Here is a 25,918-nt window from a genome sequence, read left to right as displayed (position 1 = left end):
CATGCCTTTGATGATCTGGGCTTCTCCCATTATAGAAAGGCACACACACACGTTATCAACTGCTTTTGTCTCAGGGCTCAAAGAGGATATCAGAAAAGGCTTGCTCCCCTATCCTTAGAAGACTCATCTGTTTTGTGTTCTCTGCCTCTCCTGATGACACTTCATGAAGCAATAACTCCAAGTTCAATACCGCAGGAAGTACTTGACAGAATCCCTGCGTGCCTATGATCCACAGAACTGGAAGACAACTGTCACTTAAAGGTGCCACCAGTTTCAGTCAAGATCAAAGAGGGCGCATCATTGACCCGAAAACCATAATACCCCCTAAAGTTAGCCCAATCTGCAGCTATTTCGAAGCATGTCAAGGCCCTTGTGTCAAATGGAGCCCTGATACCCTGTGCATCTCCGTGCAACACACCTCTGTTCTCTAGGAAGAAGAGAACCCCTAAAAGAGAACCAGCTACTTGCAGGGGTGTCCCTGACTGCAAAGTACCTCACAGTGGTGGACCTTGCAAACGCTTTCTTCAGTGTCCACCCTTACCCATCCTGCTGGTACTTTTCGCATTCAACCACGAAAAAACAGCACCATACCTAGACAGTTATGCCACCAGGGGCACAGAACTCTCCAAGCCAGTTTGCAAAAGCTATGCTATCATCCTTGACACAAGACAAGAGGATCACCCGGAAGTGATTCTCCTCCAAAATGTTGATTACCTTCTCCTCTGTGCAGCTGACTTATCCACTGTTGAAGTCACCTCAGAAAGCTTGTTGTGCTATCTTGCCAACCAGGCTTGCAAAGCCTCAAAGCCCAAATTGCAGTGGTGCTCAGCATCTGTCATTTTCCTTGGACACTTTCTTGTCCCATGGGACAAGACACCTCACTGAAGACAGGGTGAAAGCAATCTCTGACATCCCACTGCCACAAGGCCAGAAGCCCCTTCATGCCTTCCTTGGACTAATTTCCTATTGCAGAGCATGGATTCCAGAAGCCTCCCTACTGATGCAAACTTTGTACGATGCTCTGAAATCAGACCTCTTCCAGATGTCTCCTGAAGCAATATCCAACTTTGAGGCCCTTAAGCTCACCATCTCTGGCGCTAGGGCTCCCAGACTACAGCAAAACGTTCAAGCCCTTTGTATCCGAACATCTGGGACATGCTTCAGGTGTACTCACCCAATCACACGGCATCTGCCTACGCCCCATAGGATATTATTCCTGTCGGCTGGATGCGATAGCAAGAGGAGGCCCATCGTGTCTGCGAGCTGTCTTTGCTGCACAAGCCTTGTTTGACAAAACTTCAGACTTGGGCCTCGGACACTGCCTCGTTCTGCTTGCTCCCCATGACATTGCTCCCATACTCAACCAAGATCCAGCCAAAATATTCTGTCCACTGCCAGACACTTGAGACTCCTGTGTTCCTACCTTCTACTGGACAGCATTACTCTATTACGTTGTCAAACACTGAAACCTACCACCCTTCTTCCACTTTTCGAGGGGGGAAAGGAGGAGGAGTTGAGTCTTGACTTGTCACCCCATGACTGCATCAAATGAATGCAGCTGGAAACCACGCATCTCCCCACCGTGAGTGAAATACCCCTGCAGAATCCAGGTTACCACTGAAAACTTGGTTCTACAAGCTGAAGCCTTACCACCGGTGATGTCTGCACAGGTGGCAGAGCTGCAAGCACTTACTACAGCATGTATATTGGCAAAGGGAAAAAGAGCCAACATTCATACGGACTCAAGATATGCTTTCAGCGTTGCCCATGATTTTGGTGTTATCTGGAAGAACAGAGGGTTCCTGACGGCTGCAGGAACACCTGTGAAACAGAGCTCAGCCATAAAGCACTTGATGGACTCCCTGCTTCTCCCAACCCAAGTGACTATTCTAAAAGTAAAAGCACATGACAAACTGAACTCGAAGGAAGCTTGAGGCAATCATCTAGCTGATTCATCTGCCAAACAAACAGCCAGTGGTCCACGGGAAGTGGACAGTAGGGTGGTAGAAGAAGACCACCACGTGCTTACCCTACAGACTCTCCCAGTGGACAGAGTTTATCTGAAAGAATTACAGGAAGCAGCAAGTCCGGATGAGAATAATACAAATTGATCACTCCCAAATGCCAAGGAGTGGCAGATTCAAATACGCCCTAATGGAGGTGGACATGACTGCCAGGACCACAGCTAAGAAACTACTGAGTGAGATAGTATGTAGGTCCCAGAGGTGATAGAGAGCGATCAAGGCCCAGCCTTCACAGTAACCCTTACAAAAGAGATTTGGGCAGCACTCGCGGTTCAGTTGGCTCTACACACCCCTTACCACCCTCAAAGTAGTGGGAAGGTAGAAAGGATGAATGGGACACTAAAAAACAGGATGTTAAAGATGGCCCAAAAGACTAACATGAGTTGGCCAGACAGTTTGCCAATTGCCCTGTTCAGTGTCAGACACACTCCCTGGGGGAAACATGCCCTATCCCCTTATGAAATTTTGTTTGGTTCGGCCCCCAGACTTGGCTGTTACTTTCCACAACAGTTACAGTTGCAATCTGATGTGTTGACTAATTATGTAACCGCATTATCATGAAAATTAACCCAAATGCAAGTCCAGGTGTTTTCTTCCATTCCAGATCCTGAATTAGATACAGGAACACACCAACTACTTCCTGGAGATTGGGGGCTGGTAAAGAAATTTGTCAGAAAACATTTTCTTGAACCCAGATATGATGGTCTATTCCTAGTTTTGCTGACCAAAGCCACCTCAGTCGAATTGGCTGGGAAGAACACCTGAATACACGCTTCCCACTGCAAGAAAGCTCCAACCCATGAGGACAAGATCCCGCCCACTTCATGAAGACCATGCTGCATATCCTTTTTCTGTTTGGTTTGGGGGGGGGGGGGGGGCAGGAGGTGGCCATCACAAAAAATGATAACATAATTACATTTTGGTATAACACTTCAGGTACACATGTGACCACCTTAACCTTTGATTACTGTGACATACTACCTTGTCCGTTTGACCCTTTCATGGCAATGGCGTTTGGTACAGTGACATCCTTGACGGTAAGATATATATGTGTGTATTACAGACAGTTACTGGGCACAGAATTGTGGTTTCTGGGAGAGACAGTGGGTTGGAACATAGGACTAGATTAGAGGGAATCTGGACCAGTAAATGTGCCCTTGCAAAGGTCATTATGACACTGACCCAGCACCTAGTCAGAGAAGGAAGCGAGCAGCTTTCTCCGGAAGCTTTGTCCCTCATGTGTACATAGATGCCATAGGGGTCCCTGATGAATTCAAAGCCAGGGATTAGGTCAAAGCTGGTTTAGAGTCTTTGATCCTCATAATAACTGTGAACAAGAATGTAGATTGGATCAATTACATATACTACAACCAACAAAGATTTGTGAATTACACTAAAGATGCCCTCCAAGGAATTGCTGACCAGTTAGCCCCCACTTCCTACATGAGATTTCAGATGGTCTTAGGCCGCGTACACACGGGCGGACTGTTCGCTCAACTTTGTCCGCTGAACAGTGTTTCAGCGGACAGTCCGCCCGCGTGTGGGCTTTCAGCGGACAGTTTCAGCGGACAGTTTGACGGACAAAGTCTTTCGGAAATTCCGAAAAACTGTCCGCTGAAACTTTGTTTGAGCGAACAGTCCGCCCGTGTGTAGGCTACTTTCGAAATGAGCAAACTGTTCCCGCTCGGAGGGAAGTCTGCTCATTTCGAGCGCGTGTGCAGGTAGGTGGGGCCCGCGACGGAGACGTCGCGGGCTCCGCCGCCTGGAATGTACTTAAAGGGGAACCCCAACGCCGAAAAAAATCGGCGTGGGGGTCCCCCCAAAGTCCACAACAGACCCTTGTCCGAGCACGCTACCCGGCCGGCCAGGAAAGGGGGGCGAGCGAGCGCGCCCCCCCTCCTGAGCCGTACCAGGCCGCGTGCCCTCAACATGGGGGGTGCCTTGGGGAAGGGGGGGCCGCGCGGCCCCCCCACCCCAAAGCACCTTGTCCCCATGTTGATGAGGGAGTCAACCAAACTTCAAGCATCAAGTCTCTCCATTACTCTTGTTTTTCAACCAATGAGATGTACCTATTAGACTGACATAGCAGTGACGTATCTTTTTGTATAAAACATTAACACTGCCCAGGAATAAACCAGAAGTGTAAGAAGTAACCAATCTGAATGCTGTGTCAGAGAGTTTTGCTTCTAGAATGCATGCATGTACACACTTTTTAATTAGAAACAGCAGCAGATAACCTTGAAATAGATTGTAGTTCTTATCTATTATAAGGGTTATTATCACCCCTGTTACATTTGTTTTGCTGTCTGTGCCCCTGTTCAGAAGATTTCACCTCACTTTCTGTCCCAATGACAATTGGATTTTGAAAATTTGGGGTTATTAGGGAAACAAGGATTGGTGATAAAGCATCAGTGGAGACACCTTTTTCCCATAATAACTCTTACAGGAGAGAATTTCGCTTCCTAGGGGTAGATTTCCTCTCACTTTCTGTTGTCTCCCTCCATTTGTAAGTTGGATATTTGAAAGTAGGGGACAGCCTGTATATACTATACGGCCTGCCATATACACTCTGTGGAAAAGTAGGCGTTAGGTGTTTGTGGTACCAGAACACTGTAAGCCCTCACAGTTACTCTTGGTGGGCACTGGAACGGGCCCTGCTGTGAAATATTATATCAAGAATTGTAACTACATGCCCCTGTTGAATAGGGGCAGAAAAATTGGCCCTTCGGTGGTGGTATGGTGGTGCCAAAACACTGTAAGCCCTCACAGTTACTCTTGGTGGGCACAGGAACGGGCCATGCTGTGAAATATTAGATCAAAAATTGTAATTACAAGCCCCTGTTATACAGGAGCAGAAAAATTGGACCTTAGGCGGTGGTGGTGGCACAACACTGTATAGCCTCACAGATACTCTTATTGAGCATAGGAACGGGCCCTGCTGTGAAATATTAGAGCAAATATTGTAATTACATGCCCCTGTTAAACAGGGAAAGAAAAATTGGGCTTAGGCACTGGTGGTGGTGCCACAACACTGCAATCCCTCACAGATACTCTAGTTGAGCGCAGGAACGAGCCCTGCTGTGAAATATTACAGCAAATATTGTAATTACATGCCCTGTTAAACAGGGGCAGAAAAATTGGGCCTTAGGCTCTGGTGGTGGTGCACTGAAACAAAAACGTTCTTAGAAGCTATCAACATGAACATTGAGGAGGAATAGGATAGTCACTCAGCATAACAGGATAATCACACAGCATAGGCAGTCTTCAGGGGATCTCACATTCATAAAAAAAATTATCGGTTAGATCAGCTTCAGGTGCTTGGTAACTGGTGATCCAAGACTGATTCATTTTTATGAAAGTGAGCCGATCAACTGAGTCTGTGGACAGGCGCACTCTGTGATCGGTTACAAAGCCTCCAGCAGCACTAAATGTGTGGTTCAGAAAGAACACTGGATGCAGACCAGGCCAGTAGCTCAATTGCATATTGTGCAAGCTCTGGCCAGTGATCCATCCTCAAGACCCAGTAACCCAGTAACCCAGTGGATTTTCGGATGGAAAGGTCTCCAAGTATGATCTTGCCCCTAGGTATTCCTGTACCATGTAAATCAGACACTGGCCATGGTTGCTGGAATCGATCCGACCTTGGGGCTGCGGACTACAGAATTGTCTGAACGCATCGGTCAGACAGCCACCTTCTCCACTGCTCCTTCTGTGACTGACCAAAGCCTCAGCAACACATTGTCCAGGAGGACCAGGAAATTGTAACCTCCCAGGCTTTGGAAAGCTATTGCACAAACCTTTCTGCAAGGCCTCCCGAAGATGTTTCATCCTCTGCTGCCTCTGGGAAGGATGGGTAAGTTCCGCAACCTGACACTTGTAACGTGATCAAGAATAGTTGCCAGCCAGTAATGATCCCTCTCCTTGATACCACGAATCTGAGGGTCCTTTTGCAGGCTTTGCAGGATCAGGGAGGCCATGCAGCGAAGGTTTTCTGAGGCATTGGATCCAGAGTCATCTGGGTCACTAAGGATGACATGAACCACAACCACCTCCTCCCAGCCACATACAAGTCCATGGGTTTCTGGGGACTGAAAACGATCCCTTGAAGACTGCTGCTGATGCTGAGTGCTAGGCTCCACCTCCATGCTGACACAATCCTCATCCTCCGGCTCCTCATGTGTGATCTGCGGGTCTGCAGAAATACTGTCTGGATAAATGGGGCCTTGAGAGGTAAGGAAGTCCTCCTCTTCCTCCCTATGTTTTGTCCCAAGTGCCCTGTCCATTATTCCATGAAGCGTGTGCTCCAACAGGAAGACAAGAGGGACAGTGTTACTGGTGCATGCACTGTCACTGCTCACGATCCTTGTGGCCTACTCAAATGGTGACATAACAGTGCATGCATCCTTGATCAGTAGCCACTGGCGTGGTGAAAAAAAGCCAAGCTCTCTTGACTCTGTTCTGGTGCCATACTCACACAGGTACTCATTGATCGCCCTCTGCTGCATGTGCAACTGCTGCAGCATTCCAGACATTGAGTTCCACCTGATGGGCATGTCACAAATGAAGTGGTTCTTGGGCAGGTTGCATTCCTTTTGAAGGTCAGCCAGCGGAGCACTGGCATTATATGATGGGCAGAAATGCCCACAGACTTTCCTGGCCTGCCTCAGGAGATCCTGTAAGCCCAGGTACCTGCACAAGAACTGCTGTACCACCAAATTAAGGATGTGAGCCAAACAGGGAAAATGGGTCAAGTGTCTCTGCCGGAGGGCAGAGAGGAGGTTGGTGCCATTGTCGTAAACCACCATTCCTGGCTGAAGCTGGCGTGGCGTCAACCACCTCTGAGTCTGCTCGTGCAGAGCTGACAGAATCTCTGCCCCAGCGTGACTCCTGTCCCCTAAGCAGACCAACTCAAGCACCGCATGGCAGACATGGGAGTAAGTCACACATGTGCAAGGCACAAGCAAGTTTCAAGTCTTAACCTTCAAGTCTCAAGCAAGTCCTAAGTTACTGTGGTGAAAAGCAAGTGTGACGGACTGGGGTTTATATGGTCACAAAACAGACACCCCAAAGCAAAGTACATATTCATTTTTTTTATATTTCTAAACATGTCCCTTCTATTCTATTAATAACCAGTAGATGGCAGAGAAGGTACACAAACAGAGTCTATATAAGGCCACACACCATGTGACTGGAAATTAAACTACTTCCAGCCATAAAGTCAGTGGTCATATCTCATGCTGTTTGTGTGATTCTTTGCAGGTATGTACTCTAAATTGTTCCTAATCTGTATTAACCTGTGATAGAAAGATTCCTAAACATCTTGAGCAGATGCAGAAAAAGTCTCAGCAGATTTTATGCTATAGTTTTGCTGTAATTAGAAGTTTAGAACAGCATGTGTCAGAAACAAGTGAAAAGTGCATAAGAACATGAAAATACTGCATTAGTCAGAACAAATGTCTATGATAAACACTAAACCTTTCTAAATAGGTATATTTAAACCTGATTTATTGGAAATGGCATAGATTTATAGAAGCACATGTTTTCTGTTATTTAATATAGAAAAAAACCTATTGTATGTAAAGCTTATGTATTGCATCATACAGACATGCAATGTGCACCATCTAGTGGTTAAAAAAGAGTACTACCATGGAAATATTTGTATTAAAGCAATGCATTGCTGGTATGATTATTGCACACTTAAAGTGTACCAGAGAGATAAAGATAATTATCTATAACACTGAATAACAAGGATATATGTTATTAAAATATAGTAATGTTCATTGTTATAACTACGTTTTAAAATACTTTAGTTAAAATCGGTATTATATATATTGTTAATGTTTATAAACATGTGACTATAAAAATGTAAAAGATGTATTGTTATGTAAAAATTAAACTACTTCCAGCCATAAAGTCAGTGGTCATATCTCATGCTGTTTGTGTGATTCTTTGCAGTCCACGCCAAGCTGATCAACTTATCTCATCGCGTCTACAATTATCGGCTCTCTTAATTCACATTTTGAGGCCGGTAACATTTTGGGGGCTCGTGTGCCGGGATTCGTTGTGTTACCAGTGAGAAGGAAGCGCGAGACAAGCGTGAGCCTGCTACAGAGCTACAAGGAGAGTCGTGAGAGTCGTCTGCCTCGTGAGTGCAAGTCTTCAGATTGCAACAGAGATGGCGTCTCCTCGTCGTGCGCTGATGTGGGATATCCAGAAACAAATTCATCTGCTTAATGAAGAACAGCTGCATAGCCTCGCTATTACGCTGGAAGATGAAAGAGACGTGGACGTTCCATCAGTGACTGGTACCAACGAAATGGAACTTGTTGAATTTATTGAAGACTACTTGAGAAGTGATCAGCTGGAAAAGTTGGAAGATCAAGGTATGTCTTACCTACTCATCATCCAAGACAAGATCAATGAACTAAAACTTAACAAGGAAAGTACACCAATTGTGGACATTGCAACCGCTGCAAAAAAAATAAGTAGTGGAACTGCAAGGATTGAACAGGTATCGGAGGTGGTGAGATTAACTGATGTTGTTGCTTTATTGCCATGTAGAGAATTTAAAATGCACGGTGGTGTAATTTCAGATCATGGTTCGGACATGAGTTACAGTAGCGTGTGCAGACAAATTGACGAGGGTCTAACAGAAAAATTCCCTGAATCTGAAATTATACGCACAGTGCTGAGAATAATCAAACCTGGTAATTTTAAAGATATGTTGACTGACAAAGATGATCTTACTGTTGCTGAATTGAAAAGGTTTTTGAAGTCACATATGAGAGAACGAAGTGGTAATAAGTTATTTCAGGACCTTAGCAATGCTACCCAGCAAGAAAGAGAAACAGCACAACAATTTGTTTACAGGCTAGTGGGGTTAAAACAAAAAGTTCTGTCTACATCACAACATGATAGGCGAGAGCTTAGCTATGACAAAAAACTGGTGCAAGGCATATTCCTTCATACACTGTATCAGGGACTAAATGAGAAAAATTCTAATGTTAGACGAGATATCAAGCCTTATGTGTCTGATTTGACAGTAACGGATGACTTTATCATAGAGCAGGTCACCAGATCAGTTGATGAGGAAACAGAAAGGCAGAGACGCTTAAACAGTGCACCTAAACATAAACCTCTTACTGTTCATTCATCCCAGACACCAGGGAATAGCGAAAAAGACACCTTCCAAAAGGGAGTTGAGGGAGATGCTAAAGCAAATCACACTGCATTAATGGAACTAACAACACAGGTCTCTGCTCTCACAAAGAACCTGGAAAAGATGATGAAGCTAACTCCTCTTGTTGGAAATCAAATGACTAAGCCACTAACCAATGTTCAAGTTCCATATACAACTCACTGCAAGCCCAGGTGTGATGATTGCATTAAACGAGAGAGTCAGAACTGCTACCATTGTTTCTACTGTGGTTGGACAGGACACAGAGCGGTTGATTGCTTGAAGAAAAGAAGGCAGTCGGGAAACGACAGACGGTCACTGGGAAAGGGACAACCAGTGACCACCTCAAATGATCTGTCCCATGCTAAGGTAAACAGGGTATTCACCCACCGGTCAACTAGAACACTCCCAAAAGAGAATGGATTCTCCAAACAACACGTAGCACAATTAATTGGAGGAAAATGCCTACTGTCATGTCGGATGAATGGTGTTCCAGTTGACATGTTGATGGATACAGGAGCTCAGGTCAGCATTGTCGGGAAGGCATGGTTAGAAAAGTTTCTACCCAGCGTCTCCATTAGGCACATACAAGATTTACTTTGTGATGACAACTTATCCATTACAGCTGCAAATGGTTCTATCATTCCATTCATCGGGTGGATTGAAGTCTGCCTGGAATTCGAAAGTAGTGGACATGGAAACTTAGCCATTTATGTGCCAATGCTGGTGAGTGACTGCGGTAATGACAATCCAATCCTTGGGTTTAATGTTATCGAAGAATTGATCAGAGAAAACCGTGACCGACCAAACAGCACCCAAAACCTGACTATCTTGCTGAGTGAAGCTATGAAAGTAAGACAGAGTGTAGCGAATAACATTGTCAATGCTGTCAGTCAAGCAACTGACCCAGGAGAAATATTCGATAGTCGTATGGTCAAAGTGGGGAAGAAGGGACTCCAGATTAAAGGAGGCGAGCTCTGTGAAGTCAAATGCAGAATTAGAGCGTGGCCGAAAGGAGGAATCATGCCATTTGAACCACTTCCCGAATATCCAGTTGAGGAAGGACTTGAACTATTTCCTTCAGTGGTAGATGTGCCAAATGGGTACTCTAAACTGGTGAAGATACCTATACTGAACCGTGCTCAACATGACATCTACCTTCCACCCAGAACAGTATTGGGTACCATTTCTCCAGCAGCTGAGATTCTACCATTGTCTCCAAACAAAGACGATGGAAAGGGAATTGACCAGAAGAAAAGGGTGTTTCATGTAAACCAGTTGAATCAAGTGGACACTGGAAATCAGCTACCCACTAACAAATCTGTTAAGTGGCACCCACCTGTCAATTTGGAAGATCTCTCAGAAGAAGAACAGGAGATAGCGAGACAAATGTTATATGATGAATCAGATGTCTTTGCTCGAGATGAGGGAGACATAGGATGCATCCCTAACCTGAAATTGAGGATAAATCTGAAAGACGAAACTCCTGTCCAGAAACGCTACAATTCGATACCGAAACCCCTATACAAAGAAGTGAAAGAATATATCCAAAACCTTCTTGACCGAGGTTGGGTAACAAAATCTTCTTCCGCATACTCATCACCAGTTGTTTGTGTTCGAAAGAAGGACAGTAGCCTACGACTATGTGTTGACTTTAGGGAGTTAAATCGAAAGACTATCCCAGATAGACATCCACTACCCAGAATACAAGATCTGCTGGATAGCTTAGGAGGATTTACATGGTTCTCAATCCTGGACCAGGGTAGTGCGTATCATCAAGGCTTTGTGCATGAAGACTCCAGACATCTGACGGCTTTCAGCACCCCCTGGGGACTCCTGGAGTGGAACCGTATTCCATTTGGATTAACGAATGCCCCAGCAGCTTTTCAGAGATGCATGGAGAATGTATTAGAGGGCATCAGAGACAAATGTTGTTCTCCATACTTGGATGACGTACTTTGCTACTCCAAAACTTTTCAGGAGCATGTCAATGATATTAGGCAAGTGCTTAGTCGAATGCGTGAGCATGGTATCAAACTTAGACCGAAGAAGTGTGAACTCTTTAAACGACAGATTCGATACCTTGGACGAATGGTGTCAGAAGAAGGCATAAAAATTGACCCAAAAGATCTTGAAGCGGTATTACATTTGAAAAGGAAAGAACCAAAAACAGTGGGAGAAGTCAGATATTTGTTAGGATTCCTGAGCTACTACAGGTCCTTCATTCAAGATTTCTCTCGACTTGCTAAACCACTGTATGAACTTTTGCAGAACACTGAGAAAGAATCTGCTACATCCATCCCCAAAAACAATCGGAGGGAATCTACAAGGAAAAACGGGAACAAAGCACAAGTGCCATCTAAAACACTGATTCAATGGACACCCAAACATCAAGCTGTAGTATCCAGACTGGTGGACATGCTAACCAATCCACCAATTCTAGCATACCCTGATTTTGACTTACCCTTCGTCTTACACACTGATGCTTCCAATGAAGGCCTAGGTGCTGTACTATACCAACGACAAGGAGAAAAACTTCGTGTTATTGGGTTTGGCTCCAGAACATTGACTCCAGCAGAGCGCAATTACCATCTTCACTCTGGTAAACTTGAGTTTTTAGCTCTCAAGTGGGCAGTCTGTGACAAATTCAGAGATTACTTGTACTACGCTCCAACATTCACCGTTTACACAGACAACAACCCATTGACATATGTATTGAGTACTGCCAGACTGAATGCTGTGGGTCATCGCTGGGTTGGCGAGTTGGCTGATTTCCACTTCGATATCAAGTACAGGCCAGGTAAACAGAATGCAGACGCAGATACACTGTCACGATTTCCGGTGGAACTCACAAAGAATATGAGTGAGTACACAGAGCTTGTACCATCTGAGGTTGTGTCAGCTATGTGGCAAGGGAGCAAAGCTGTTGATGAAGAAGAGGCATTATGGGTGGCTTCATTGACTCTTCACTCAGAAAGTGATGTGGCCGAAGAATTGCTGAAAGGACAGACAATCTGCCCAATGACTCAGGAGAATATCAGAGCATTACAACAAGACGATACCAACATTAGAGAAGTGGTCTGGCTTAAGGAGAACGACCGGATTCCAAACCACAAAGAAAAGGAGAGTATGACCAGCAAAACAAGACGTTTGATACATGAATGGAATAAACTCAGAGTCGATGAAGGAATCCTCTACCGACACTCTGGAACCCGAAAACAGCTAGTTCTACCAGAAAAGTTAAAACCATTGGTCTTAAGAAATCTTCATGATGACATGGGTCACATTGGTACTGACAAGGTAACCCACCTAGCACGTGAACGATTTTACTGGCCATTTATGCAAAAAGACATTGATGAATATGTGCTGAAGAAGTGCAGCTGCATCAAACAAAAGCGTCCAAATATCACCGAAAGAGCACCTATGGGTTCGATTACTACCAGTTCACCTTTGGAGTTAGTATCCATTGATTATCTTCACTTGGAGAAAAGCAAAGGAGGATATGAGTATATACTTGTAATAGTTGACCATTTCACACGCTTTGCACAAGCGTATCCAACTAAGAACAAATCTGGAAAAACGGCGGCAGAAAAGATCTTTCAAGATTTCATACCACGTTTTGGCTATCCAGAGAAACTCCATCATGACCAAGGAAGAGAATTTGAAAACAACTTATTTCAGACATTGCAACGATTGGCAGGGATTTCTCATTCAAGAACTACTCCATACCATCCACAGGGTAACCCAGTGGAGAGACTGAACCGTACTTTGTTACAGATGCTTCGCACCTTAGAGGAAGAGAAAAAGTCAGATTGGAAAGAACATCTTCCACATATGGTTCATGCATATAATTGCACCAGGCATGAAGCCACAGGATACTCGCCATTCTTTCTATTGTATGGAAGATCTCCTCGTTTACCAATTGACCTAATGCTCAACCTAAATTTGGAAAAGGAATCAGAAAGTCAACCAACATTTACTCAGAAATGGGCATCTAGAATGCAAGAAGCTTACAAAATCGCATCCGAGAATAGCAAAAAATCATCTGCTAAAGGGAAGAAGTACTATGACAAACAGATAAAAGGAGCACCTCTTCAACCGGGTGATCGGGTCTTAGTAAGAAATCTCTCTGAAAGAGGAGGACCTGGTAAACTTCGTTCATACTGGGAAGAATCAGTACACAAAGTGGTAGAAAGAATCAAAGATGGGCCTGTGTACAAAATTCAGCCTGAAAGTGGTAAAAAGACTATTCGAGTACTGCACAGAAATCTTTTACTACCAGTAAATGACCTACCAATTGAAGGACACATTCCAAGAGTACCGATGAAACAAAGACAATCAAGTAACAGAAAGGATACCAGAATGGATGTGGACCAGGAGGAGGAATGTTCAGATGAAGAAAGATGGTATTATCCTTATATACCAGAGACTACAGAAAGTCATGATTGTGTTGTGTCTCAACCAAACTCTCAAAACGTACAGAAAATCCCATTAAGAGTTTCTGCTGAGGAGTTCTATCCTACAACTACCACACCCAATCTTGAACAAGAACAAAATGATGGAACAGTAGTTGGCGACCAAATCTGGGCTACAGACATGGTGGGACTAGACACTGCAGAATTACCCTCATTAAGTCAAGACTTACCTGTGAACCAAGATATGCAAATGGAGAATGATGTTGATGGAGAAGACTCAACTCCTGTCAGAAGATCTACCAGACAAGCTAAGCCTAAAGAGATCTTTACATATGACATACTAGGTCAGCCAAGATACATACCAAGTCAGGTTCACACCATACAAACTCCTACAATGCTAGCTACTCCCAGGACATGCCAGGTAGTTAACGTAGCTCCTTGGTGGCAACAAGTACCTATTTGGGTTACTTAAATCACTAAATAGTGTTCAGATACCAATTGAGTTTAATGTCAGGAGCCATTAACTGAAGGAGGGGAGAGTGTGACGGACTGGGGTTTATATGGTCACAAAACAGACACCCCAAAGCAAAGTACATATTCATTTTTTTTATATTTCTAAACATGTCCCTTCTATTCTATTAATAACCAGTAGATGGCAGAGAAGGTACACAAACAGAGTCTATATAAGGCCACACACCATGTGACTGGAAATTAAACTACTTCCAGCCATAAAGTCAGTGGTCATATCTCATGCTGTTTGTGTGATTCTTTGCAGGTATGTACTCTAAATTGTTCCTAATCTGTATTAACCTGTGATAGAAAGATTCCTAAACATCTTGAGCAGATGCAGAAAAAGTCTCAGCAGATTTTATGCTATAGTTTTGCTGTAATTAGAAGTTTAGAACAGCATGTGTCAGAAACAAGTGAAAAGTGCATAAGAACATGAAAATACTGCATTAGTCAGAACAAATGTCTATGATAAACACTAAACCTTTCTAAATAGGTATATTTAAACCTGATTTATTGGAAATGGCATAGATTTATAGAAGCACATGTTTTCTGTTATTTAATATAGAAAAAAACCTATTGTATGTAAAGCTTATGTATTGCATCATACAGACATGCAATGTGCACCATCTAGTGGTTAAAAAAGAGTACTACCATGGAAATATTTGTATTAAAGCAATGCATTGCTGGTATGATTATTGCACACTTAAAGTGTACCAGAGAGATAAAGATAATTATCTATAACACTGAATAACAAGGATATATGTTATTAAAATATAGTAATGTTCATTGTTATAACTACGTTTTAAAATACTTTAGTTAAAATCGGTATTATATATATTGTTAATGTTTATAAACATGTGACTATAAAAATGTAAAAGATGTATTGTTATGTAAAAATTAAACTACTTCCAGCCATAAAGTCAGTGGTCATATCTCATGCTGTTTGTGTGATTCTTTGCAGTCCACGCCAAGCTGATCAACTTATCTCATCGCGTCTACAATTATCGGCTCTCTTAATTCACATTTTGAGGCCGGTAACACAAGCAAGTCAAGTCGAGTCCCTGCTAGAAGTCAAGCAAGTCAAATCAAGTCATTTATTTTGGTCAAGTCACAAATCAAGTCAAAATACTGATCTACCCCATTTCCACCTTTAAATGAGTTAAAAGTCAGTGTTCAGGAAAGGTTTTGATTTATTTTCAACATTTACAAAACTGCTTTGTGCTTTTTTTCTTGGTATATTACAGAAACACTTTGAATGCCCAAACAGCAGATAAGGAGCAGAACACAGCAATTAAATGGCCAACAAGCCTGAAAAAAATGTAGTCCTTGCTGAGGGGGAAAATAACTAAGTTTAACGTTTGAACTTCAAACTAATAACAAAGTGTTCAGTGGACACAATGCCAACATCTGGACACTTGAATGGTGATGAGAATAACCACTTAAAATGCCAGATATGGGGGTGTGCAGTGGATCAGTTTTAGGGTTTTAATATACTTTGTAAATAGCACCCTATAAATATATAGTCAGTGGTAGTTGTATCCTCTGCATTAGTGATGGCCGAACGGTTCGCCCGGCGGTCGTTTCGCGGCGAATTTCCGACATTCGCGGTCCGCACGTTCGAACGCCTTTTTCCGTCGTTCGCCGCGGCGGACTTACGTGTTTAATGTATACAAGAACTTTAACCTTTGGTGACACGTTTATCATGTGATACAGGACAGCCAATTGAGACATGACAGCACATGGACACTTGTACATTCCCCCTAACCTATAAATACACCCGATCCGGTGGCCATTTTACATTCTTTCTTCTGTTACGATAGGGACAGGTTCCTGTGTGGAGTAGGGAGAGATAAACCACTAGCTATTTGGTACACAAAAGTTCTTTTCAGGACTGGTATAGGTGTTAGGTGTTGATAGGTTTGCTGTGCTGCTGATTCTTGCAGCAGCCTGAGTGTCTTTTGTTAGTTTAGAGAAAGGGAAAGGACGGTGTATGCTACAGGGACAGCCAGATTAGTCTTTCATCATCATCATCATCATCATCATCATTAGCTGTTACTATCAAGGTCCACAAAAGAGCTGTTCCAGTAACCACTAATCGTTCTCTTTTTTTGCCAATTTGTATAGGGACAGGAAGGAAGCAGTGTTGTCAGGCAGTGAGGGTAATTTTAAAGACTTGCTGTTATTATTAGTTCCACAAAGGTTCTTTTCAGGACTGGTATCAGTGGTACAGTAATAGGCTTGTACATGTATAATATTCTTTCTTCCAAATATAGAAAGGATATTATACTTGACTGCTGCCCTTCTGCTGCAGTCTGCTAAACATTCACAACTCACTTGTTCCACAAAAGTTCTTATAAGGACTGGTAACTTGGTATAGGGTGCTACGGTACATAGGCTTGAGTGCGGTACAGTCTGCTGTTCTGTAAGGACCGCTATCGGTCCACAATAGATAGGGTTGACGTGCACCACTGCTGACCGCTGCCCTATACTGCAGCAGTCCTTCAGCGGTATAGGGACTGACGTACAGTCTGCTAATCACTAACACACAACCTGCTTGTTCCACAAAAGTTCTTATAAGGACTGGTAACTTGGTATAGGGTGCTACGGTACATAGGCTTGAGTGCGGTACAGTCTGCTGTTCTGTAAGGACCGCTATCGGTCCACAATAGATAGGGTTGACGTGCACCACTGCTGACCGCTGCCCTATACTGCAGCAGTCCTTCAGCGGTATAGGGACTGACGTACAGTCTGCTAAACACTAATACACAACCTGCTTGGTCCACAAAAGTTCTTATAAGGACTGGTAACTTGGTATAGGGTGCTACGGTACATAGGCTTGAGTGCGGTACAGTCTGCTGTTCTGTAAGGACCGCTATCGGTCCACAATAGATAGGGTTGACGTGCACCACTGCTGACCGCTGCCCTATACTGCAGCAGTCCTTCAGCGGTATAGGGACTGACGTACAGTCTGCTAAACACTAATACACAACCTGCTTGGTCCACAAAAGTTCTTATAAGGACTGGTAACTTGGTATAGGGTGCTACGGTACATAGGCTTGAGTGCGGTACAGTCTGCTGTTCTGTAAGGACCGCTATCGGTCCACAATAGATAGGGTTGACGTGCACCACTGCTGACCGCTCACCTATACTGCAGCAGTCCTTCAGCGGTATAGGGACTGACGTACAGTCTGCTAATCACTAACACACAACCTGCTTGTTCCACAAAAGTTCTTATAAGGACTGGTAACTTGGTATAGGGTGCTACGGTACATAGGCTTGAGTGCGGTACAGTCTGCTGTTCTGTAAGGACCGCTATCGGTCCACAATAGATAGGGTTGACGTGCACCACTGCTGACCGCTGCCCTATACTGCAGCAGTCCTTCAGCGGTATAGGGACTGACGTACAGTCTGCTAATCACTAACACACAACCTGCTTGTTCCACAAAAGTTCTTATAAGGACTGGTAACTTGGTATAGGGTGCTACGGTACATAGGCTTGAGTGCGGTACAGTCTGCTGTTCTGTAAGGACCGCTATCGGTCCACAATAGATAGGGTTGACGTGCACCACTGCTGACCGCTGCCCTATACTGCAGCAGTCCTTCAGCGGTATAGGGACTGACGTACAGTCTGCTAAACACTAATACACAACCTGCTTGGTCCACAAAAGTTCTTATAAGGACTGGTAACTTGGTATAGGGTGCTACGGTACATAGGCTTGAGTGCGGTACAGTCTGCTGTTCTGTAAGGACCGCTATAGGTCCACAATAGATAGGGTTGACGTGCACCACTGCTGACCGCTCACCTATACTGCAGCAGTCCTTCAGCGGTATAGGGACTGACGTACAGTCTGCTAATCACTAACACACAACCTGCTTGTTCCACAAAAGTTCTTATAAGGACTGGTAACTTGGTATAGGGTGCTACGGTACATAGGCTTGAGTGCGGTACAGTCTGCTGTTCTGTAAGGACCGCTATCGGTCCACAATAGATAGGGTTGACGTGCACCACTGCTGACCGCTGCCCTATACTGCAGCAGTCCTTCAGCGGTATAGGGACTGACGTACAGTCTGCTAAACACTAATACACAACCTGCTTGGTCCACAAAAGTTCTTATAAGGACTGGTAACTTGGTATAGGGTGCTACGGTACATAGGCTTGAGTGCGGTACAGTCTGCTGTTCTGTAAGGACCGCTATCGGTCCACAATAGATAGGGTTGACGTGCACCACTGCTGACCGCTCACCTATACTGCAGCAGTCCTTCAGCGGTATAGGGACTGACGTACAGTCTGCTAATCACTAACACACAACCTGCTTGTTCCACAAAAGTTCTTATAAGGACTGGTAACTTGGTATAGGGTGCTACGGTACATAGGCTTGAGTGCGGTACAGTCTGCTGTTCTGTAAGGACCGCTATAGGTCCACAATAGATAGGGTTGACGTGCACCACTGCTGACCGCTCACCTATACTGCAGCAGTCCTTCAGCGGTATAGGGACTAAGAGTTTTGTCACAGGGTCATTTAAAAAATGACATGCAGAGGAAGAGGCAGGCCCTTCCGCAGGGGTGGTAGGGGTAGGGCAGGAGCAACAGGCTTGAGCCAAAGTGGGAAGTTGCAGAAGGTGCGTTCAATTACTTTAAAGGATGCACCAGACTTGGTTGAGTGGCTCGCTCAGCCTTACTCTTCTGCACCCTCCTCATCCTCTCGATCTGCACCCTCTTCTTCACTCTCTGCTATGTGCACCCCCAAAGACACTACCACCAACAACACGACCACCACCACCACCACCACATACCTTCCGCTTGAGTCACTGGAATTATTTTCCGATCCATATCAAGAGGACATTTCTGATGCGCAGCCACTCTTGGTATTGGATCAGGAAGAGGAGGTAGCAACAAGCGCTACTCAGCAGTCTGACGCCAGTACCCAGATCAGCCCAAGGAGGAGGTTGGTCCCCGGTGTTGCTGCCTACTCCGAGATCTCTACTTATAGCGGTGGGGAAGGTGACGTTGATGATGACGTGTCTAGTGATGTCACGTGGGTGCCCACAAGAGAGGAAGAGGAGGGGAGTTCAGAGGGAGATATGGACCAGCAGATAGGGAGGAGAAGCAGCAATGACTTACATTGCACAGCAGGGACAAAGCAGACTGCAAATGTATCAGGAGCGAGTCATCGACCATGTACGGTCACATCTGGCGCTCCCAGGACACCGGCACATGGCTCCGCAGTGTGGGCTTTTTTTAACGTGTCCGCTGCTGACAATAGCGTTGCCATCTGCAATCTTTGCAGTCAACGCGTTAGTCGCGGTAAGCCCAATACTCACCTAGGGACGACCGCCTTAAGAAGGCACATGAGCAGCCATCACCGAGCCCAGTGGGAGCAACGGAACACACAAAGCCACACTGCAGGCTCTCACCGTCCAGCCTCGTCTTCTACTTCTCCTTCTCCTCTCTCCTCACAATTGTCCTCCACTCCACCTTCCATCACGCCAAGCTCACATTTTTCTGCAAAAAGGCAGGCTTCCGTGGGCCTAATGTTTGAGCGTAAAAAAATGATGATGCCGGATAACCCTCTTGCCCAACGGTTGGCGGCTGGCTTGTCAGAACTCATAGCCCGCCAACTACTGCCATATAAACTGGTGGACTCGGAGGCCTTTCGCAAATTTGTGGCCATTGGAACACCACAATGGAAGGTCCCAGGAAGGAAGTATTTCTCAGAGAAGGGCATCCCAGAGCTATATGGCCATGTTCAGCGGCAAGTGAATGTATCTCTGGCACACAGTGTCGGTGCCAAGATACATCTGACCACAGACACGTGGTCTAGCAAACACGGGCAGGGAAGGTATATCAGTTTTACTGCCCACTGGGTGAACCTTCTGACGGCCGTCAAGCATGTAACCCGTGGCACCCGTGTAGATTTGGTTTTACCGCCACGGATTGCATGCAGGCCTGACTCTTCTTCTCCTCCTCCTACTCCATCCTCCTCCCTCTCCTCCTCAGCTGCCTCCTCCTTTTCCGCTGCTAGCGTCTCTTCCACTGCACCGCCCAAGCTCCCCAGAACCTATTCCACATGCCAGGTGAGACGTTGCCATGCCGTGCTGCGTCTGTTGTGCCTGGAAGCAAAGAGCCACACTGGCCCGGCACTCCTTTCAGCTTTGCGTTCACAGGCAGATGAGTGGCTAACACCGCTCAATTTGACAGTTGGTAAAGTGGTGTGTGACAACGGTGCCAATCTGCTTAGCGCATTGAAACAGGGCAAAATCACGCACGTGCCGTGCATGGCACACGTCTTAAACTTGGTCGTGCAGCGATTCCTTGTCAAATACCCTGGGGTCCAGGACATCTTGCGGCAGGCAAGGAAAATCTCGGCCCATTTCAGAAGATCTTACACGGCCATGGCTCGCCTTGCTGACATTCAGCGGCGACACCATCTGCCGGTCAGACGTCTTATTTGCGATTGCCCGACGCGATGGAACTCAACCTTCTATATGCTTGATAGGCTGCTCCAGCAGAAACGTGCAGTTAACGTCTACCTGTATGAACTCTGCGAAAGAAACGGTTCTGGGGAGCTGGGTTTTTTTTCACCGCGCCAGTGGCTGCTCATGCGCGACACATGCAGACTTCTGCGGCCATTTGAGGAGATCACCAAACTGGTCAGTCGCAGCCATGGCGCCATCAGTGACATGGTACCTTATGCCTTCTTTCTGGAGCGTGCATTGCGTCGTGTCATTGATCAGGCTGTGGAGGAGCAGGAGCGGGAAGATGAGGAAGTCGCAATGCTGGATGAATTCCCAGGGGGGGCTACTCTATCTGAGACAAGTCAACAACAGGAGTCTGATGAGGAGTCAGAGGAGGATGGTGCCGGGGCGGATGAGCAGGAGCAAGAAGAGCATGCTTTAAACCTTTCTGGGATCCCTGTTGTGCGAGGATGGGGAGAGGAGAATGAAGAGGACGACATTATCCTGGATGATGAGCAGGAGCCAGGCCACCACACCGCTTCCACTTTAGTGCAAATGGGGGCCTTCATGCTCCAGTGTTTTAATAGGGACCCCCGTATAAAAAGCATGAGGGTCAAGGACCAGTACTGGGTGGCAACGTACTTAGACCCCCGGTACAAACACAAAATGGCGGAAATGTTACCGCCGTCGCAGAGGGCTGTCAGAATGCAGCACTTCCAGGCCTTGCTTCGAGAAATGCTGCATTCTGCTTTTGCGTGCGCTGGCAGAGGAGCAATTCCCACTCCCAGAGAAGGATTTGCGGGTACCAATCCAACAGCGCCTGCAAGAAGAGGCCGGTTTGAAGATGTGTTGGTGACTTCGGATATGAGGTCATTCTTTCAGCCGACCCATCGACAGGTGTCATCCGGATCCAGCATCAGGGAACGCCTAGACCGTCAGGTGTCCGACTACATTGGGTTAACGGCCGATGTGGACGCTCTGAGGAGTGATGAACCCCTAGACTACTGGGTGGGCAGGCTTGACCTCTGGCCAGAGCTTGCCCAATTTGCAATCGAACTGTTGGCTTGCCCCTCATCCAGTGTCCTGTCCGAAAGGACGTTCAGCGCAGCAGGGGGGATTGTGACCGATAAGCGTACTCGCCTAGCTCACCACAGTGTTAACTACCTCACATTTCTAAAAATGAATGAGGCATGGATCTCGGAGGAATTCAACACATGTGACCAGTAGACCATGTATATGTCTATAAACTATTTTTTTAATCAAGCACACAGACCTTCTTAATTCATTTGGCTCACTTCCTTGACCCAAAAAAGCACACCGTACTATATGCCCCTACCCTCCTCTTTGAAGAGGTTGAGCGGTGTCATATTTCTACTGGGGCTGCTTATGATATCCCTGTGCTGTGCTGACTTCCTCCTGGGGGTTCTTATTATGAAGGGATCACACTATCCCTGTGCTGTGCTGACTTCCTCCTGGGGGTTCTTATTATGAGGGGATCACACCATCCCTGTGCTGTGCTGACTTCCTCCTGGGGCTGCTTACGGTGCTGCTGTCAGTGCTGTATGTCACGGTGCTGCTGTCAGCGCTGTATGTCACGGTGCTGCTGTCAGCGCTGTATGTCACGGTGCTGCTGTCAGCGCTGTATGTCACGGTGCTGCTGTCAGCGCTGTATGTCACGGTGCTGCTGTCAGCGCTGTATGTCACGGTGCTGCTGTCAGCGCTGTATGTCACGGTGCTGCTGTCAGCGCTGTATGTCACGGTGCTGCTGTCAGCGCTGTATGTCACGGTGCTGCTGTCAGCGCTGTATGTCACGGTGCTGCTGTCAGCGCTGTATGTCACGGTGCTGCTGTCAGCGCTGTATGTCACGGTGCTGCTGTCAGTGCTCTGTATTACGGTGCTGCTGTCAGATGCCTCTATCACGGTGCATGTGTCATTCCGGTATGTCACGCTGCTGGTGATCATCTCCTGCACCCTCTTCTTTGCCTACCCTGGTCCCTGACCTTCCCTCTCCTCCATTGCCTTCATTAGCTCCATAGTCCTGAATTGTTAGAACAATTTCCCAAATAAAATAAAAATGCTTGTAGTTATCGATCCCAAATTCACCTCATACATGTATTATGTCATTGTCCAGATGGTGGGACTACGTTTTACCCCCTAATAATTACCACGTGGCCGCAAATTCGACATGAAGGTTTGCAAAGTTCGCCTCCCATTGAAGTCAATGGGGCCCGCGGCGAACGTTCGGTTTCGCGAACGTTTGGGTCCGTTCGCATTTCGCGTTCGCGAAACGTCCCGTCGGAAGTTCGTCCATCACTACTCTGCATTATGCCCTGATAAAATAAAATTTTATTACAGTGCAGGTCAGTGTGATAATCACTATGATTGCATCAGCTAGCGCTTATGTACAAGTTTCATATAAAAACACAATTTTTAACATATGTACAAAAAGTGACCTAATGGACAATTCTGAGTGAGATTCTTTTTGAACCAAAGATGTGGGCTTTATTTTTTGATTGTGCATTGTACTACAGCAGAATTAAAAAACATACTATATAAAAATATACTATGCATATACAATATACTAAACCTAGTATTGACAAGATATCTTCTCTATTAACCACTTGCCGACCACCGCACGACGATGTACATCCTATTTCTGAAGAGGGATATCTCGGTAACGGCAGCAGCTGCTGCCACAACCGAGATATCCATCTCTTCAGGCGGCGGTCAGCTGTACGATAACGGTGGTCTCCGCAGCGGATTTGCCGCGAGATCACCGCTATCGGCGGCGGGAGAGGTGCCACCCCCCCCTCCCGCCGCCCTCCCGCACCTTCTGCCGCTTACCGGAGCCGTCGGTAGCGGTGGAGGCGATCGGGTCCTCTTCCTAGCTGGGCATAGAGACAAGTGAGGCTAAGATGGCCCCCACTCGTCTCTCTATACCATAGGAGGGCGGAAGCGACGTCAAAACGTCACTTCCACCCATACCTCTTAAAGGTATATATTTTTTTTAATGTAATTTTTTCATTTTTTTTTTTTTTTGCATTTTAGCCCAAATATGAGATCTGAGGACTTTTTGACCCCAGATCTCATATTTAAGAGGACCTGTCATGCTTTTTTCTATTACAAGGGATGTTTACATTCCTTGTAATAGAAATAAAAGTGATCCATTTTTTTTTTTTTTTTTAAACAGTGTAAAAATAAATAAAATCAATTAAAATAAATAAGAAAAAAAAAAGTTTTTTAAAACGCCCCGTCACGACGAGCTTGCGCACAGAAGCGAGCGCATACATGAGTAGCGCCCGCATATGAAAACGGTGGTCAAACCACACATGTGAGGTATCGCCACGATCGATAGAGCGAGAGCAATCATTTTAGCCCTAGACCTCCTCTGTAACACAAAAAATGCAACCTGTAGAATTTTTTAAATGTCGCTTATGGAGATTTTTGAGGCTAAAAGTTTGACGCCATTCCACGAGCGGGCGCAATTTTGATGCGTGACATGTTGGGTATCAATTTACTCGGCGTACCATTATCTTTCACAATTTAAAAAAATTGAGCTAATTTTACTGTTGTCTTATTTTTTTATTCAAAAAGGTGAATTTTTTCCAAAAAAAGTGCGCTTGTAAGACCGCTGCGCAAATACGGTGGGAAAAAAAGTATTTCAATGACCGCCATTTTATTCTCTAGGGTGTTAGAAAAAAAACAATATAAAATGTTTGGGGGTTCTAAGTAATTTTCTAGCAAAAAAAAACTGTTTTAAACATGTAAACACCAAGTCTGAAAAAGAGGCCTGGTCCTTAAGTGGTTAAAGAAGAGGATATGTAGAGGTGGTTGTCCATAAAAAAAGGCAGGGATGAGGAACAAGGAAATTACTTCTCACTAGTATATATATTACTTATTTATATATTAAATTACTTCTCACTAGTTTTATATATATATATATATATATATATATATATATATATATTATTATAATATATTAAATTAATATATATATATATATATATACATATATATATATATATATATATATATATATATATATATATAAAATGACTACAGTATATTATATCATAAACTTTATGGTCAGGCAGCCATGTACCTGATTGGCGGCGTCCCGGCCATTCCAGTATTCAACCACCTCTAACACACTAACTGCAAGCTTCCGTCTGCCTACCTGATCAGCGTGTCATACAGACAGACGGGAGGACATTGCAGTGTTCAAAAGCCACGCCTCCTCATCTGTGATAGGCGGAACACTCAATTTCCCAGCATTCAGTGTTCCGCCTATCACGGACATCCGCTCATCCTCATAACACAGACAAGAATGAGAGATGCTGCACATGTATCAAAAAAGACCCACATCAAAGAACTTTTCAAAATATGCAAGGAGTCAGCAGCATCCTGCACAATGCAGAGCTATGCGGCGGGATGCAGTCGGATGGCTGCCCTTAAGCTGGCCCCTGGAGGGCATCCTGCCTCGTTGGAGATGTGCCTCCTCCTCCTCTCTTCTATCAGGCACCCACGTAGACTCAGTGACCTCATCATCCCCTCCATCCTTGTCACTGGAGCAAACCTGGCAGTATGCTGCAGCTGGGGGAACATGACTGCCAGTTTCTTGACCTTCTTGGGCACCCCCTCTCTCTGGGCTCACGTTACTGCCTTCCTCAACCTGGGTACCATCACTGGAGCCTTCAAAACGCTGCGCATCCTCCTGCAGTATGTATCTGACACTGTGGTCAAACAAAAATTGGAAGAAAATGGCAGTGGGGTCCATTTCAGATACGGCACCTCATCCCAAATGTAGGTTGCAAAGGAGGATATTTGGGAAAAGAGGGATTATTACGGTGCCAGATATTCAAAACAATAAAAGTTTTAGTATAAGAAATATTTAGTGTTCCGCCTATCACAGACGAGGAGGCGCGGCTTTTTAACACTGCAATATCCTCCCGTCTGTCTGTATGACACGCTGATCAGGTAGGCAGATGGCAGCTTGCGGTTAGTGTGTTAGTGGTGGTTACGGTTAGGGGTAGTGTTAGCTAGTGGTGGTAGTGTTATGGTGCCAACTTGCCAAGTCATTGCAGGTCATATAGTCCAAAGTCAAGTCGCAAGTCAGTAATGACAAGTCAAAGTCAAGTCGATTAATTTATTGAATTTAGTCAAGCAAGTCGCAAGTCCTCAAACAGGTGACTCAAGAGCACTGCTGGTTCCAAGGAGAAATCTGCAGCAGAAGAGGCCATAGAGGAAGAAGAAGAGGAGGGGGTGAAGGAGAGAGGTGTGGCAGAATCCCCACTACTAGCATTTTGGAGGCGTAGTGGTGGAACAAGCTCCAACAA

The sequence above is a fragment of the Lithobates pipiens genome, unplaced genomic scaffold (assembly GCF_037356315.1).
Source record: "Lithobates pipiens isolate NorthernLeopardFrog02 unplaced genomic scaffold, aLitPip1_a1.2 Scaffold_16, whole genome shotgun sequence".
NCBI lineage: Eukaryota > Metazoa > Chordata > Amphibia > Anura > Ranidae > Lithobates > Lithobates pipiens.
The sequence above is the reverse complement of the archived record's forward strand: the minus strand, read 5'-3'. Positions refer to the sequence as shown.